Source organism: Papio anubis, chromosome 5 (genome assembly GCF_008728515.1).
Source record: "Papio anubis isolate 15944 chromosome 5, Panubis1.0, whole genome shotgun sequence".
In the NCBI taxonomy this organism is placed as follows: domain Eukaryota; kingdom Metazoa; phylum Chordata; class Mammalia; order Primates; family Cercopithecidae; genus Papio; species Papio anubis.
The window spans coordinates 88,234,013-88,250,871 of NC_044980.1; positions in this window are offsets into that span (position 1 = coordinate 88,234,013).

A 16,859-nucleotide genomic window follows, 5' to 3' on the forward strand; every position below is an offset into this window, starting at 1 on the left:
CTGTTGGGTACACTCTGCCTGGGATATCAACGCAGAGCGTCTGAGACTAGTGCAGCTGAACTAGTGCTAGTGCTGTCAGCACAGCACAGAGCAGTGAGCAACTAAAAAGGAACTGGGCTTTGTAGTCAGGCACATCTGGGCCCCAAATCTTCGCTGTCACTCAATAATATCAAAAAGCCCCAAGACTCTCACTGTATTAGTCTGTTCTCATGCTGCTATAAGGACATGCCTGAGACTGGTTTTCTTTTATTTTTGTTTTTATTATTTATTTATTCATTTATTTATTGAGACAGAGTCTTGCTCTGTTGCCTAAGCTGGAGTGTAGTGGTGCGAGCTCAGCTCACTGCAACCTCTGCCTCCCGGGTTCAAGCAATTCTCATCCCTCAGCCTTCCAAGTACCTGGGACTACAGATGTGTACCACCACAACCAGCTAATTGTTTTGTATTTTTAGTAGAGACGGGGTTTCACCGTGTTGTCCAGGCTGGTCTCAAACTCCTCAGCTGAGGCAACCTGCCTGCTTCGGTCTCCCAAAGTGCTAGGATTGCAGGTGTGAGCCACCACGCCTGGCCAGAGACTAGGTAATTTATAAAGGAAAGAGGTTTAATTAACTCATGGTTCCACAGGACTGGGGAGGCCTCAGGAAACTTACAATTGTGGCTAAAGGGGAAGCAAACATGCCCTTCTTCACATGGCAGCAGCAAGGAGAAGTGTGGGGCAAAAGTGGGAAAAGCCCCTTATAAAACCATCAGATCTCCTGAGAACTCACTTACCAGAACAGGATAGGGGAACCTGCCTCCATGATTCAATTATCTCTACCTGGTCCTTCCCATGACACGTGGGGATTATGGGAACTGTAATTCAATATCAGATTTGGGTGGGAACACAGCCAAACCATATCACTCACTTTCTGGGTTTATCCTTTCTTTCATAATCTAAGTGAAATGACTCATGTGCTGAGAGAAGTCCAGCTCCTCCTCAATATTTCTGAGGATTCTAGGAGGAGGGACACACATTTTCCCATTTCTCCTTTCTCTAAATTCTTGCTCCCAGATTGATGCTCAATCCCCACTCTTATCTTCTCTGAAGTAACTGCTGTTCTTTCTCTTCTTCCCTTTACCCCAAACATGGGCCACAACCAAATGCTAACAACAAAAGACTCTCAAATGTAACAAGGTTTGACTAAGTTTTGACTACAACTAAGAGTAATCCCACACAGTGCAGAAACCAGCTTTGAATTGAATACAGCTTCCACTGTCCCTAGAAATACACAGACCATTTGCAATCAAAGGAGGGTCTTTTTCTTCCTCAGGCTCTGACTTGCCACCAGGTGGCCAGCCTACTCTGCCTGCAAAAGACTCTCCATTCTATTCCTTCCTCAGCCTTCCAGAAATCCTGTCCTCTGCTCAAGTCACCAGCAGGCAACCTAAACTTGTTTTTACTTTATTATGCAGAGCAATTTAGTTTCTCAGACTCCATCCTTGACTGGTTGTTGGTTCCTTTACACAATCAAAAATAGGATTTCCTCTCATGAAATTGATTTATATTGCTGTCTTGGAATGTTAATGCAGTGACTGTGGTCATCCTTTTGAGTAATATTTAATCTTTTCAATGACAATAGCCATGTGTCTGCAAGCCAATGGATTTATCTGAACCTTGGTTTCCTCACCTACCTCACAATGGTTGTTTTGAAGAGTAAATGTAAAAGCCAGCATGGCGCTTCCTACATGGTAGCTGCTGATATTAACCACAAGGAATTTCTACTGGAAGGGGAATTAACAAGAGCACCACTGAGTAGTATTAGCCAACAGCCACAGTCAGTTGCTGACATGCCAGACTGAAGCTGAGGGCACCACATTCTGGCACAGTCACTGCATTTCCTGATCTCCCTAGAGCCATGTTTTCTGGCAAATACATAGTTAGAAATATTAGGCAAATCCTCACATTCCAGAGCTGAAAATATCCTCCCCCCGCCCCAACAGTAAGGGATGGTGTTCTATCTCGCTTATGTTGTTTGCTTCTTTCTCTCAGGGAGGAGAACAGAGCTGGACAGGAGCCCAGCTATGTGCCACACGCTTCTGTAATCCATTGCCTGCCATCATATATTTGCTCTGAGAATAAACTGCAGTCACAGTTTTACATGGATTTTTATTTCCCAGTGAAACAAAGGTTGGTTACAGATCATCTGAAAATTATTTCAGCTGACACATCAGTTAATATTAATGAAAAATCTCCTAAGAGCCAACTTTAAAGCAAAAACTAGGAGGTCAGCTTGAATCAAGTCCCATCAGCCTACTCCCAAGTATGTTCCCAAGTATCCTCTCATCAAAGCCACCCAAGGATCTCTAGACAAAGGTTTCTTTTTCTTCCCCTCCCCTCCCTATTCTCTTCCCTCACCTCTCCTCTCATCTTTTTCTCTCTTCTTCTCTCTTTCTCCTTCTCCCTTGTTCTTTCTCCCTCTTTTCTGTCCTGTGTCCTTTTTGGATGTTCCAAGATCACTCCTAGTCTTACATACCTTCCCCTAACCATGACCAAGCACTCACTGAAAATTGGGGTGGCCTATGTGTTTTTGAGGTACATATACTCTGCACCAACCAAATGCCAGACCCTCTGCCATGTATTTTACATGCATAATCTCAATTATTCTGCCAACAAAACAATGAGATGGATATTATACCCATTTTAAAGACAGAAAACTGATGCTCAGAGAAAGGAAGGCACTTGAGTGTGGCTGCAATCAGTAAATGAATAGACAGGATTCAATTTCAGGTCTGTCCTATATCAAGTCTGTTTGTTTTTCAGCACAAAATACTTTCTTTCTGTGTGAGGCTCTCCGCTCAAGGAAGATTTCCACTGAGACTCAAATAATTCTGGAGTTGGAAGGAGCCCTAGAGGTCCTCCTGCTTAACCATGTCTTCAGTGTGGCACTGCTCACAGTCTGAAATATTTCAAATTGCATACATTTCTACCAAACTGAAGACAGCGTGGCATTCCTGTTGAAGCAGTAACGGTTCACTATGTTGACTAATTTGATCATGTGCACAACAGCCATCTGGTAATACATGGGCAATTAATATCTATGTTCCTTGAGAAGCTGCAAGACACTGATTGTGGAACCTAATCCTACCGTGAACAGTGGCAATTCAGATATTCATCCTTTGCCACCAATCTATTAATCAGCGGTAAAGAATGAAAAACCCTTTGTAATCTGTGCAAACCCAAAGAGAATTGCATCCTTGGCATATTTTCACTTTTTAGTAACTGGTTACCAACTAGAAAAATCCCTTGGTAATTTAGGAGAGACTTGGTAACATAGGAGAGACTTGGTAACATAGGAGAGACTAACTCCTATACAGCAGTTAGTCTCTATAAAAATGGATTTTCCTTCCAGACAATTTAAAAGGACAAATGTAACCGAAAGAGAAAATATACATTCCTCCCACCATTAAGAATAGTGTTCTGCATAAAATTTGCAATAATTTCAGCTTTAGCCATTTATTAGGACATATGATATGATTTCTGGAGCCAATACAGACAATCAGTTGGAACAGAGATGCCAGGAAAAACATTGTACAGTTTATGGTTTGGCCCTCTTTCACTTGTCTTCTGGTGGTTATTGCTTTTTGAACACCAGTTCTGACGATAGGACCTTTCAAATGTATTCATTTCAAATAATTATCTGAAGCCCCGGTGCTAGACAAGGTAGAACACACACTGTATAATAGAAATAGCAATGAGTTTTGAAGCTGGAAGGTTCAGATTAAAATCTTTCCTCTGTTTCTTTCTTGGTGGAGAATGAAACATTTAACCTCTGTCCCTCTTGGTCCCCATTCATAAAACGGAAATTATAAAATAATCCGTCATGAGGTTGTGCTGAAGATTAAAAGTCATAGTGACTGTGAAAGTAAATGGTAAAGGGCAATGCTGAAAGTAGTGATGATGACAATGAGGGGTTGATGAAGAAAGCAGCATTGCGGCCCCTGCTCTCTCAGAAATGACACTCACATTCCACCAAGGGGCACAAATCCCGCCCATCCTGTACTTACTCCAGGTTGAGAAGTTTTGCTCCTCAAATAAACAAAAGGTAACTTTCTAAAGTAGGATAAAGTTTACTATATGAATACTAAATACTAAAGAATTAAAACATAAAAGCTGGCAGGGTGCAGTGGCTCACACCTGTAATCCCAGCAATTTGGGAGGCCAAGGCGGCTGGATCATGAGGTCAGGAGTTCAAGACCAGCCTGGCCAACATGGTGAAACCTCTTGTCTACTCAAAATACAAAAATTAGCTGGGCATGGTGGCATGTACCTGTAATCCCAGATACTCAGGTGGCTGAAGCAGGAGAATGGCTTGAACCTGGGAGGCAGATGTTGTGGTGAGCTGAGATCACGCCACTGCACTCCAGCCTGGGTGATAGAGCGAGACTCCATCTCAAAAAAAAAAAAAAAAAAAAAAGCTAACATATTCATTTAATGTTCCTAACTCATACTATATGAATAATTAGTAAAGAGTTAAAATACAAACGCTGAAATATTCATTTATATTCCTATTTTAACTGCTTCTACTAAAATATATATTTTCCTTTCTTACAGTTAATTATAATCATTTGAAATTTTCTCTTTACTATTCATTATAATTTTTAAATATACCAGCCACATTAAAAGTTTTATAAAAGCTGTTCAAAAATAAAAACTGATCTTACATGTTGTTTGATGCTACCCCATCCACTGTTGGTTTGAAAATTCCACCATTAGAAGTTAATGTGTGGTACAATCTTTCTCCCCCAAAGGGATAAAAGGCAATACAATTATGCAGTCTCTTTTACACTGTGGTTCTTTTCTAGAAATTGGTTCTAAAGAGATATTTGCGAATGTTGCAAAGATTTCCCTATAAATCTGTTCAATGAGTGTTGTCAGTAATATGAGAAATTGAAAATAACGTAGGCCAGGCGTGGTGGCGCAAGCCTGTAATCCCAGCACTTTGGGAGGCCGAGACGGGCAGATCACGAGGTCAGGATATCGAGACCATCCTGGCTAACCCGGTGAAACCCCGTCTCTACTAAAAAATACAAAAAACTAGCCAGGCGAGGTGGCGGGCGCCTGTAGTCCCAGCTACTTGGGAGGCTGAGGCAGGAGAATGGCGTAAACCCGGGAGGCGGAGCTTGCAGTGAGCTGAGATCTGGTCACTGCACTCCAGCCTGGGCGACAGAGTGAAACTTCGTCTCAAAAAAAAAAAAAAAAAGGGAAATAACGTAAGGCTCACAGGTGAGTGGTCAGATAACTATGACATTTCTGGGACTAAGAGGGATCATTTTCTTTTTCTTCATACCCTTCTATATTCTCTACAATAAGCAGCTATTGATTTTTATCAGTTCAATACATACATTTTATTTTACTAAAATAAATTAGTGGTCATCTTGATTACAGTAATAAATTTATCAAATGCATTTTATTTCATTCCCTCCTGAGACCCCACTAAAATGACAGAAAGGGGGGTGTTTTTTACACAAACCTACAAAATCAAAGGAAAAAAAGGGAAGTGACAAGAGCCACAAACTTTTGGAAGCTGGAAAGCATCTGAGTCATTGGTAACAGACCTAAGAGGATCAAGCCAAATCCTAAATCGACAGTGGGGAAAGTCAAACAACAACCACCTATACATCACCGAGACTCCCAAAGTCTCAGGAATTAAATGCACCAGGCACCTCTGGAATAGACAAAGGGGGCCCTAATGACAGAAAGACTGCCTGAAAGTCTGTTTAGGAAGTTGGGGCTCCTGAGCCTCTCCTTCCCCATTCTGCACAGCGCAGCTTCCCTTCTCCTTGATACCAGCAGACGGCTGGAAGCGAAGTGTCTAGAGGGGTAAAACTAGGTCTCTTGATTGGGGGATAGAGGCACAGGTAAAAGTAGGGCTACACTTGAACAAGATGGGAATGAATGAAGTGACATCAGGAGCTCCCCAGCCGGCTTCTCCCACTTCGCTCACAGAACAATGGCAGCCGGGAGCATAGAGAATTCTCTGTGGACTCTGAGCAGCCCAAACAAAAGAACTACTGATGCTGGGATTTTTCCCAGGTAACAGCCCAGAAACAGAACCATACAGTGTGGCATTGCCAGGGGTTCCAGTTAGATTTTTGTGTTCCTGTGCTAGATATGAGCAGACAGCCAAGGACACAGACAACTGAGGGACATGACATGAAAGGTAGAAACCAGAGTGAACAACAGAAGCAGCTTGAAGGAAACCAAGGCATAAAGGTAAAGAAAGGTGTTTTTTGGCTGGGTGCGGTGGCTCATGCCTGTCGTCCCAGCACTTAGGGAGGCTGAGGCAGGTGGATCACTTGAGGTCAGGAGTTGAAGACCAGCCTGGCCAACGTGACAAAACCCTGTCTCTACTAAAAATACAAAAATTAACCGGTTGTGGTGGCATGTGCCTGTGATTCCAGCTATGGGAGGCTGAGGAAGGAGAATTGCTTGAACCCAAGAGGCGGAGGTTGCAGTGAGCCAAGATCGCGCCACTACACTGCACCTGGACAACAGAGTGAGACTCTGTTTCATAATAATAATAATAATAATAATAATAATAATAATAATAAATAAAAATAAAATAAAATAAATGTTTAAAAAAGAAAGGTTTTTAAAAGGCTATTGTTAAACTATCATTACTAAATTATTAAGATTCTCTGAGAGATAGAAGAGAATGTTGCATCCATTAAACAAGAAGATGATATTTAAAACACATACAAAGAGACTATTTAGAGAACAAACAGAGTCCTTAGAAATGGAAGGTACAGTGGAGGAGGCAGAAGATAGAGTTGAGGAAATGTCTCAGAAAGTAGAAATAGATGCAGACATAGAAAATAGAAGAAAGAAACCTAAGAACATTAGAAAAAATATAGTCCTGAAACCAACATCTGAATAATAAAATTTACAGAGAAAGAAAGTTAGAAAAATAAATTATCAAAGAAATAATTCAAAAAAATTTCTGCAGGACTGAAGGGCCTGACTTACTAGGCTGATGGGGTGACTAAAGCCCAGCCCAACATGCCCATCTTATGACATATTCAGTGACATCTCAGACAATGGACACAAAAGAAAATCCTATATACTTCTAGAGCTAGAGGCAGTAAACTATGGTTAGTGGGCCACACCCCCACCATCTGTTTTAGTAAATAACATTGTATCGGAACACAGTCATGCTCATTTGTTTGTGCCTTGCTGATGGCTTTTTTTCACACTACAACAGCAGAGTTGAGTTGGGTAGTCATGACAGAAAGTCTGTGGCCCCCAAAGCCTGAAACACACATCTCACCCTTTACAGAAGTTTGTGCACTCTTGTTCTAGAGATAAAAAACAGATCACACACAAAAAACAAGGTAAAACTTTCAGGCCTGCAATATCTAAAAAAGTTTCCTCTCATACACCCCGTCTCAGGAAGTTGCTAAGATTGTGTTCCATCAAAATTAGGGAGTCAATCAAAAGAAAGGAAAGTTTAAAGTAAAGGAAAAAGATAATTCAACTCAAGAGGGAGGCAAAGGAGTACAGGATGTTAGCCCTGAACCAGGCTGAGAAAGCAAGCTGCTCAGACTGGTGAGGAGAAAATGTCTAATGAATCTGGCCATGAAGAGGATATTCAGACCGGGCGCAATGGCCTGTAACAACCTGTTACAACGGCGCTTTGGGAGGCCGAGGTGGTTGGATCGCTTGAGCCCAGGAGTTCAAGACAAGCCTAGGCAATACAGGGAGATCCCATCTCTGCAAATAATACAAAAATTAGCCAGCTGCCTTAGCCGGGCACGGTGCTGCACACCTGTAGTCTCAGCTATCAGGAGGCTGAGGTGGGAGGATCACTTGGGCCCTGGCTTGCAGTCAGCCATGATTGTGCCACTGTACTCTAGCCTGGGTGACAGAGCAAGACTCTGTCTCAAAAACACAAAGAAGAGGATATTTTAAAAATTAGGGGAGTGTTTGGGTTTGAATAAGTATAAAGGATGTAGAAAACTAAGCTAGTAAACAACACAAAAAATACAGTTAATTTTAGAGAAGACAAAAGGTTATTTAAGAAAGGACAAGTAAACAAAATATACTATGTAATTTACTTAGTCATAGTAATATAAACACTGAATATTGATTTAACTGAAAGTATGATAAACTCTTGGGAAGATAGGAAAACAGAAAAAATAATGTGTGGGTTGAGCATATATAATTTGGGATTTAGAAGAGGGGATTTCTAAAAGAGGAGTAACTCTTCATCTCCCATAGTGGGAAATCAGTGGACAGCACATAGACCTTTAATATCATAAATTAGCAAAATTAGCAAGCTTAGTTAGAAATATAGAGGTAAATACCACAATAATCAGGTAAAAGTGTTAAAATTGGTTACCACTAGTGAATAGAAATGATGGGAAGAGGAAAGAAGGAGGCTATTTTTTCTAACAATTTATGTAGGACTCTTTAACCACTTATACTATATCCACACATAACTTAGATTTCTAAAATATTTTTAAAATTTTAATTAAAAATTAAAACAATGCATATGGATATTCAATGAATATTAGAGCAGTAAGCTCCCTTAAATATCACCTTGTCTGACTTTATTATTTCATTCATAAGGAAACCACGACCAAGAGAGGTTTAGTGGAGGGGCAGGTCTAGACAGAACTTAGGTGTGGTGCCTGAGTCTATTTGCAATACATCCCCATGCAGTCCCCCATTCAATGAGTTTTTTAAAGTTCATGACATAGTTGCTAATAGAGTAGGCATCTACTGTTTTCACTTGTCCAGAGTCCCTTCCTTCCTTCTGCTGATAACTCAAGCCCATTTCAGTGTTGAGGTGGCACTAATCCTCCCTTCTCCCCACTACCTAAATGTATCAGGGCTGCCAAACTACAATATTACACACAACCCTTCCCCTAGTCAAGCCACAGGGATGAGCACATGACTAAGGCAGGATACACCATTCTTCTCTGCCATTTATTAAATAGAATTCTTGAGAGAAGATCTTTACTCACCTTCTTTTTAGACTGTGAACTGACTGCTCTTGTTCTAATTCAGTCCTCATAAAAACCCAGTAAGGTTGGCATTATTTTACAGATCAGTTAACTGCCACACAAACAAGTTAAGTAACTGACCCCAGAATATGTAACTAGTGTCTGATGGATTCAAACTCAGGCAGTCTGATTCCAGGTTCTGTGTTTTTAACCACTTTGCCCCTATAGGGCTTATTTGTATTTTACTTCTCACACATTCATATCCCCTCTGGTGGTAGTACCACTGCCAAGACTTTCATGTGGGGGACCCATACCCTCTACCTACTCTCAGTCCAGATGGTTAAGGTAGGGTTCTATCCTAGAACTGAAGGTAAACTGGTAACCCAGGCCTAGTCCATCAAAATACGGTGATTGGTCAGTGATTGGTTCAGGGACAAACTCATGACTCAAGCTAGTTCAATCACAGCAACTCTCAGAAACTTTTCAGGGGCTATTGGCAAAGCTTCTTGCTCTCTTTTTGCCCAGACTTGAACCTATGGTAATGTGAGATTGAGACTCTTGTAGCCATCTTACCAGCACATGGGTTCTGATGTGAAAGCCACAGTACAGAGGAAAACGAAGCAGAACTGACTCAACAAATGGAGAGGGATGAAGCCATAATGATATGGAGAGAGATGAGGTCCTGATGACATTGACACTAGACTCTAAGCTCTGTGAGGGCACAGAAGGCTATCAGTTTGGTTGGCAAAAATTTGTATCACCAGTGTCTATAACAATGTCTACGACATAGGAGGCACTTGATAAATATTATTGAACATATCATTTGATCCCCAGATACACATCATACCTGGACATTCCAATTACATAGACCAGTAAATTTCCTTTTACGGCTAAGATATTTGGAATCAAGTTTCTGTCACTGGCAACCAAGGTCCTAACCACGTTACCATGCTTTTAAATAAATCCACCCTTCTCAAAAATCCCCCCGAAATAGCTACTCCCTCCCTAGCAAAGCCTATGCTCATCAATTCACACAATATTCCACCTCCCCTTTTAATGGGCGAAGTAAATCAACGTGCAGTTGTCTGCAACTTGAATTAGAAATCACAGCTCTTTCCTTGCCCAGTTGCTACTTACAACTAATCCAACCACTTAGTCTGTTTGTTTATTTTTTGAACATGTTTTTTCCCATTTTAAAAATATTCTATTTTGGATTCAGAGGATACACATGCATGTTTGTTACATGGGCGTATTGCATATTGGTGGGGATTGGGCTTCTAGGGCCCCCATGAGCCAAATAATAAACATTGTACCCATTAGGTAATTTTTCAACCCTCACCCCCCTTCCACGCTACACCCTTTTGGAGTCCCCAGTGCCTTTATTTCCCCCTTTATGTCCATGGGTCCCCATTGTTGAGCTCCCACTTATAAGTGAGAACATGCAGTATTTGATTTTCTGTTTCTGAGTTATTTCATTTAGGATAATGACCTCCAGCTCCATCTATGTTACTGCAAAGGACATAATCTCATTCTTTCTTATGGCTGCATAGTATTCCATGGTGTATATGTACCATATTTTCTTTATCCAGTCAACCACTGATGGACACTTAAGTTATTTCTATGACTGCTGGTGTGAATAGTGCTGCCATGAACATATGAGCACAGGTTTCTTTTTAACATAATGATTTGTTTTCTTTCGGGCAGATACCCAGCAGAGGGATTGCTGGGTGAAATAGTAGTTTTATTTTTAGCTCTTTGAGAAATCTCCATGCTGTTTTCCATAGCGATTCAACTAACTTACTGACCTTGGGCAAAGTTGACAAAAATAAACAATGAAGAAGGACATCCTATTCAATAAATGGTGCTGGGAAAATTGGCTAGCCATATGCAGAGGAATGAAACGGGACGCCTAGCTCTCACCATATACAAAAATGAACTCAAGATGCGTCAAATACGTAAATGTAAAACCTGAAACTAAAAAATCCTAGATCAGGGGTGTCCAATCTTTTTGGCTTCCCTGGGCCACATTGGAAGAAGAAGAACTGTCTTGGGCCACACATAAAATACACTAACACTAATGATAGCTGATGAGTTTTTTAAAATTGCAAAAAAAGTCTCATACTGTTTTAGCAAAGTTTATGAATTTGTGTTGGGCTACATTCAAAGCTGTCCTGGGCCTCATGCAGCCCATGGGCCATGGGTTGAACAAGCTTGTCCTAGAAGAAAACCTAGGGTAAACTCTTTTGAACATTGGGTTAGGCAAAGAATTTATGATGAAGACCCCCAAAAGCAAATGCAACAAAAACAAATATTGACAAATGCAACCTAATTAAACTAAAGAGCTTCTGTATTCTCTCTTTATACCCTCATCCCTTACAGTTGTTGAATCAGCTTTCTCTGCAAATTGTTTTTTGTTCTTTGTTTGTTTGTTTGTTTTGAGATGAAGTCTCACTCTTTCACCCAAGCTGGAGTGCAGTAGTATAATCTTGGCTCACTGCAACCTCCACCTCCCGGGTTCAAGCGATTCTCCTGCCTCAGCCTCCCGAATAGGTGGGACTACAGGCATGCACCATCACACCCAGCTAATTTTTGTACTTTTAGTAGACATGGAGTTTCACTATGTTGACCGGGCTGGTCTCGAACTCCTGACCTCGTGATCCACCTGTCTCAGCCTCCCAAAGTGCTGGGATTGCAGGCGTGAGCCACCGTGCCTGGGCTTTCTGCAGATTGTTAAAGAAAATGTTCCCATTAGAAAAGAGCAGACAGAAGTTGATTTTATTCTGATGCTATTGCCAGTCATCAGGGAGAAAGTACAGGGCAAGACTGTACCCCTTTCGTAGAGACAAAGGGCTGAAGAGTTACTAAGAGCTGGGGTGAGCAGATTACAGATCACTCGTGTATGATAATTGCCTTCCCTAAAGGAAAATAAACATTCTCATATCTTCCTGCAAGGAGGTAATTTTACAACTTGGAAAAAGAAACCCACCAAAGTTAGACTCCAACCCTCTCACAGACACTAAGAGATGAGGCGCTATTTTCCTTGATTGATGATTACATTTCAAGGGGATGGCTTACTCCTTGGTCCTTGAAAAAACATTCCTGAGTTATAAAACTGGCAAGAGGCTTTTTAAAAAATTCACATCTCAAAGGGGCTGAGGAAAGATTTGCAATGATAAGTTTTCTAAAGTAAATGCTCTAAGAGAAGGGAGGTCTGGGTCCCAGAGTCAGAAAGAAGCCTGTCTAAAGTCTATTCAAGCTGAGGGGAAAGTAAGGGCCACTTTAGTCAAGATTGATCGGAAACTGGCAGCAAACTGACCTTTTATGGTTCATAAGACATCTGTCAAAATGTTCTGTCTTCACTGGATTTCCTCCTAAGAGGAATAAAAACACTTACTTCAGGAAAACTTTCTGAAAAGAGTTAACATCATGTCAAGCAAAATAGCTTACGTTCCCCTGTCTGATACTTATTAGTCCTCTTAGGACACAGTGAAATCTGTACTGGGTAGAGTATGTAATCTCTCATCCTATACAGTCTTCCTGTTTAAAAACAGCCTGCTATAACCTGTGCAACGATTTGCAGTGGTTACCAACTGCTATGATCTGAAAGTTTGTGTCTCCCCGAACTTTGTATGTTGAAACCTAATCACTCATGAGATGGTATTCAGGGATGAAGCCTTTGGGAGGTGATTAGGTGATGAGGGTGGAGCTCTTGTGAATGGAATTAGTGCCTTTATAAAAGAGGGTCATGTGAATGGGGTTAGTGCCTTTACAATAGAGGCCACTCACCCCTTCCACCATGTGAGGACACAGCAAGAAAGCACCATCTATGAATCAGGATGCAGGCCCTCGCCAGGCACTGAACCTGCTGATGCCTTGATCTGGGGATTTCCCTGCCTCCAGAACCATAAGAAATACATTGCTGTTGTTTATAAGCTACCTAGTCCATGGTATTTTGTTGTAGCAGCCTGAGCCATCTAAGATACCAATGAAGAAGAAAAGATTGTATGATGGCAATCAAAGCCCTTTCACTGCAGCAGTTTAGCAACTCTCCGAAGTGGGAGACTAATGAATTTAAAAGTCATATCAAAGATATAACAGAGTGAAGAAGTTGAAGGAGTTGGGCTCAGTCGGTGGCTGAGAATCTCAGTCAGGATTATCCCAGTACTTTGGGAGGCCAAAGTAGGCAGATCACTTGAGCCCAGGAGTTCAAGACTAGCCTGGGCAACATGGTAAAATCCCGTCTCTACCAAAAAAAAAAAAAACCAAAAACCAAAAATTAGCTGGGCAGTGGTGGCGCATGGCTGGAGTGGAAGCTGAGGTGGGAGGATTGCTTAAGCCCGGGAGGTCGAGGCCACAGTGAGCCGCAATCATGCCACTGCACTCCAGCCTGAACAATTGAGCGATACCCAGTCTCAAAGAAAAAAAAAAAAAGAAAAGAAAAGTAAAGAAAAGTTGAAGAAGAATCTTCCAAAAATTATGGGGAAGATACACAGCAGATGGATACAGCACAGTGTGTGGGCCAGCACAGAAGAGAGATGGTGTTTCTCTCTGGATTCATCCAGAATTTCTACAGTAGCATTTTCCCAGGAAGCACAAGTTCCTCAAGACATTCTGCAGCTGTTCTTTTGTCAAATCATTTTGATAAAATCTGAAGACTGTGGGTGAGTTCCCCACTCCCCTAACTTGGAGTACAGAATACATACGACTGTATCAAAGGCTCAGAGAGACCATGTGGCAGAGGCCAACTTAAATGGGTTTCCTGAGTGTTTTCAAATGGACTGGACTACAGAACCCTTTTTTTCCTTTTTTTTAGAAAACTTTTTTTTATTTATCATTTATTAATCTCTCCAAACTACTGTTTGAGGCACCGTTCCATTCCCAGTCTCCCCTCATTGTTTCCTTCTAACAACCTCGACCGTCAGTAAGGGTTTGGCTCCTGCACTCACTGCCTGCTGCTTTCTGTGCTTCTGCCTCCTCCTGAGCCCCACGTGAATGGCTCCCTCTTTGGTCCCCTTCATTCCAATTACCTCCCCACTCCAATCTACATCAGCTATCCAATCTTATGGTCACATCTTACCCAGATCATCCCCCAGAACTACTTCTCCTCTGAAATCGTAAATGTAGAAGCTCTGCCTCCATCAAAGCAGTAGATTAAAATGCTATTTTGGGATGATGATGATCCCACCTTAAATCCTTGAAACCTAGAGTTCTAGAAAATTAAAAGGAACCAAAATATTGTCAAAATGGAATATTGCTAAAAATACATTTATCTAGTCATAAACTGTTCTGTTTGCTCAATACTAATAAATTTTGTCATTTTTTTGATTGTCAAATCAGTAATGCCATTATTTTTAGACCCATTGATCCCTTTCATTAGGTTTCCTATTGAAACATTTGTCTGGTGGTATCAATGTTGCAGATCAGTTTGCTGACATGACTGGAGCTGCCTACCCAAAGGTATGCATTAGCTTACATTTTAGAAAGAAAAAAAAAATGTTCTTTCTGTCTAAAAGTATTTGATATGGTTTGGCTCTCTGTCCCCACCCAATCTCATCTCAGATTATAATCCCCAGGTGTCGAGGAAGGGACCTGGTGGAAGGTGATTTGTTCATGGGGACAGTTTCTCCATGCTCTTCTCATGAGAGTGAGTGAGTTCTCATGAGAGTTGATGGTTTAAAAAGTGTTTGGCAGTTCCCCCTTTGCTCTTTTTCCTGCTGCCTTGCGAAGAGGGTACTTGCTTCTCCTTCATCTTCCACCATGATTGTAAGTTTTCTGAGGCCTCCCCAGTCATGCTGCACTTTCAGTCAATTAAACCTCTTTCCTTTATAAATCACCCAGTCTCAGGTAGTATCTTTATAACAGTGTGAAAATGGACTAATACAGTTTTGTTTTTAGTGGTGTTGAATTTTCTTAAAAGTAGACTAAGATATCCTTATTTGTTTTGAAGGAAGAAGAGAAGAAAGAAGGAAAGAAAGAATAAAGACAGGGAGGAAGAGAGGGAGGGGAAAAAAGGAAGGAATGAAAGGAGAGAGGAAAGTAGGTATAAAATGAAGGGAAAGAGTCACTACCACTCTTTTATCCTTCTACATCTCCTTTGTCTTTGTCCAAAAAAATCTTAACGGACTTCACCAAGATCTACTGACCCTCTGTCTTCTCACAGGCTATCAGGACCTCCTGAGTTTTCTTCTCTTCTTACCCGGCCCTAGGGACAACCAACTCAATGATCTCTATCAGCTTCCTTAATTCACTTACCTCTTTGCCTTTATACCTTAATCCTACTCTACTAACCCCTAAACCTGGATTAATTCAATAATTTATTTTCTCTACCCTTACTACTGGGAAGTTGAGTAACATTGGAGACACTCTCAGAACTTTATATATTGACAGTATCACAAATTAAAGTTTGCATAAACAGAATGCCCCGCAGAATGTACCCACACCCTAATTCCCAGAATTTGTGAATATGTGACCTTACATGGAAAAAGGGACTTTGTAGATGTGATTAGGTTAACACTCTTAAATGAGGAGATTATCCTCATATTCAGGTGGGTCCAATGTAATCAAAAGGGTCAAGATGAGAAAAAAGAAAGTCACAACAGAAGCAGAGGTTGGAGTGATGTAGTTTGAGGATGAAGGAAGGGGCCATGAGTCAAGTAAAGCAGATGGCCTCTAGAAGCTGGAAAAGGCAAGGAACAAATTCTCTCCCTGGATCTCCAGAAAGAACATAGTACTGCCGACACCTTGATTTTAGTCCTGTAAAAGTCATTTCAGACTTCCATCCTTCAGAACTGTAAGATAATATATTTGTGTTGTTGTGAGCACTAAGATTGTGGTAATTCATAACAGCAGCAATAGGAAACTAGACATTTTCCAGGCTCAGAGGAGTATTCAGATTGTGGTAGATCCACTCCAAAGATGGCTGCTATCAATCCTTCCCTCCCTCTATGTGCATGCTGCTCTTTCCTTTAACAGGTGGAAACTATTTTCCTTCTTCTTGACTCTGGGTTGGCCTCATCACTTGCTGCAACCAAAGGAATGATTTGGAAGTGACATCATGCCAGTTCTAGGCCTGAGACAGTTTCTGCTTCCTCCCTGTTGGAATCCAGCCACCACGTAAGAAGTCTAACTATCCTGAGACCATTAGGATCTGAGGGAGCCCAAGTTGTTCCACACATCCCCACTGAGGCACCAGACACATAAGTGCAGGAACCAGCTTGGACACCATTTGTAGAAGAACTGCCCAGGTGAACCTAGCCCAGATTGCAGAATCATGAATAATAAGTGGCTGAGTTTTAAGCCACAAAATTTTGTGTGATTGGTTATGAAGTACTAGAGAACTGATACAAAAGTACTTTCTACTTGGCACTATTCAACTTATTCTCCCATTTCTTTACTTATCTCTCTTTGCAGGTGATCTTGTATCCTACGTCAGAGAAACTCGTCCCTCCAGCATTTTTTTCCATTGGCATCAACCTCAACTTCCCCTGTGATATAGATAGCTATGTTGACCCTCTGGTCTTTCTTAGCGTTACCCTTCTTAATCTAATCCCTTTTTGCTTCTTTTGAGATTTTGATCTTCTGTATCCTTAGTCACTGTCATTCTCCCCTGGCTCCTTTCTGCAGCCGATAAACAGATTCATTCCAATTCCTTTCCTTTTAGCTTCAAGTTATCGTCCTAATTCTTTCCTTGTGAAACTCATACTTCCTGGGAATAGTCTACACATGTCATGTCCATATTCAGTGCTCAGCCAGGTAGCAGACTGACCCAGGTGAAAAGGACCTCATCACCATGGTTTCAAGGCTATGGGAATGGAGCAGGGAGTACTGGGGAAGGAGATCCCTATTTAAATAGGGTCTAGTTGCCAAAACTGACA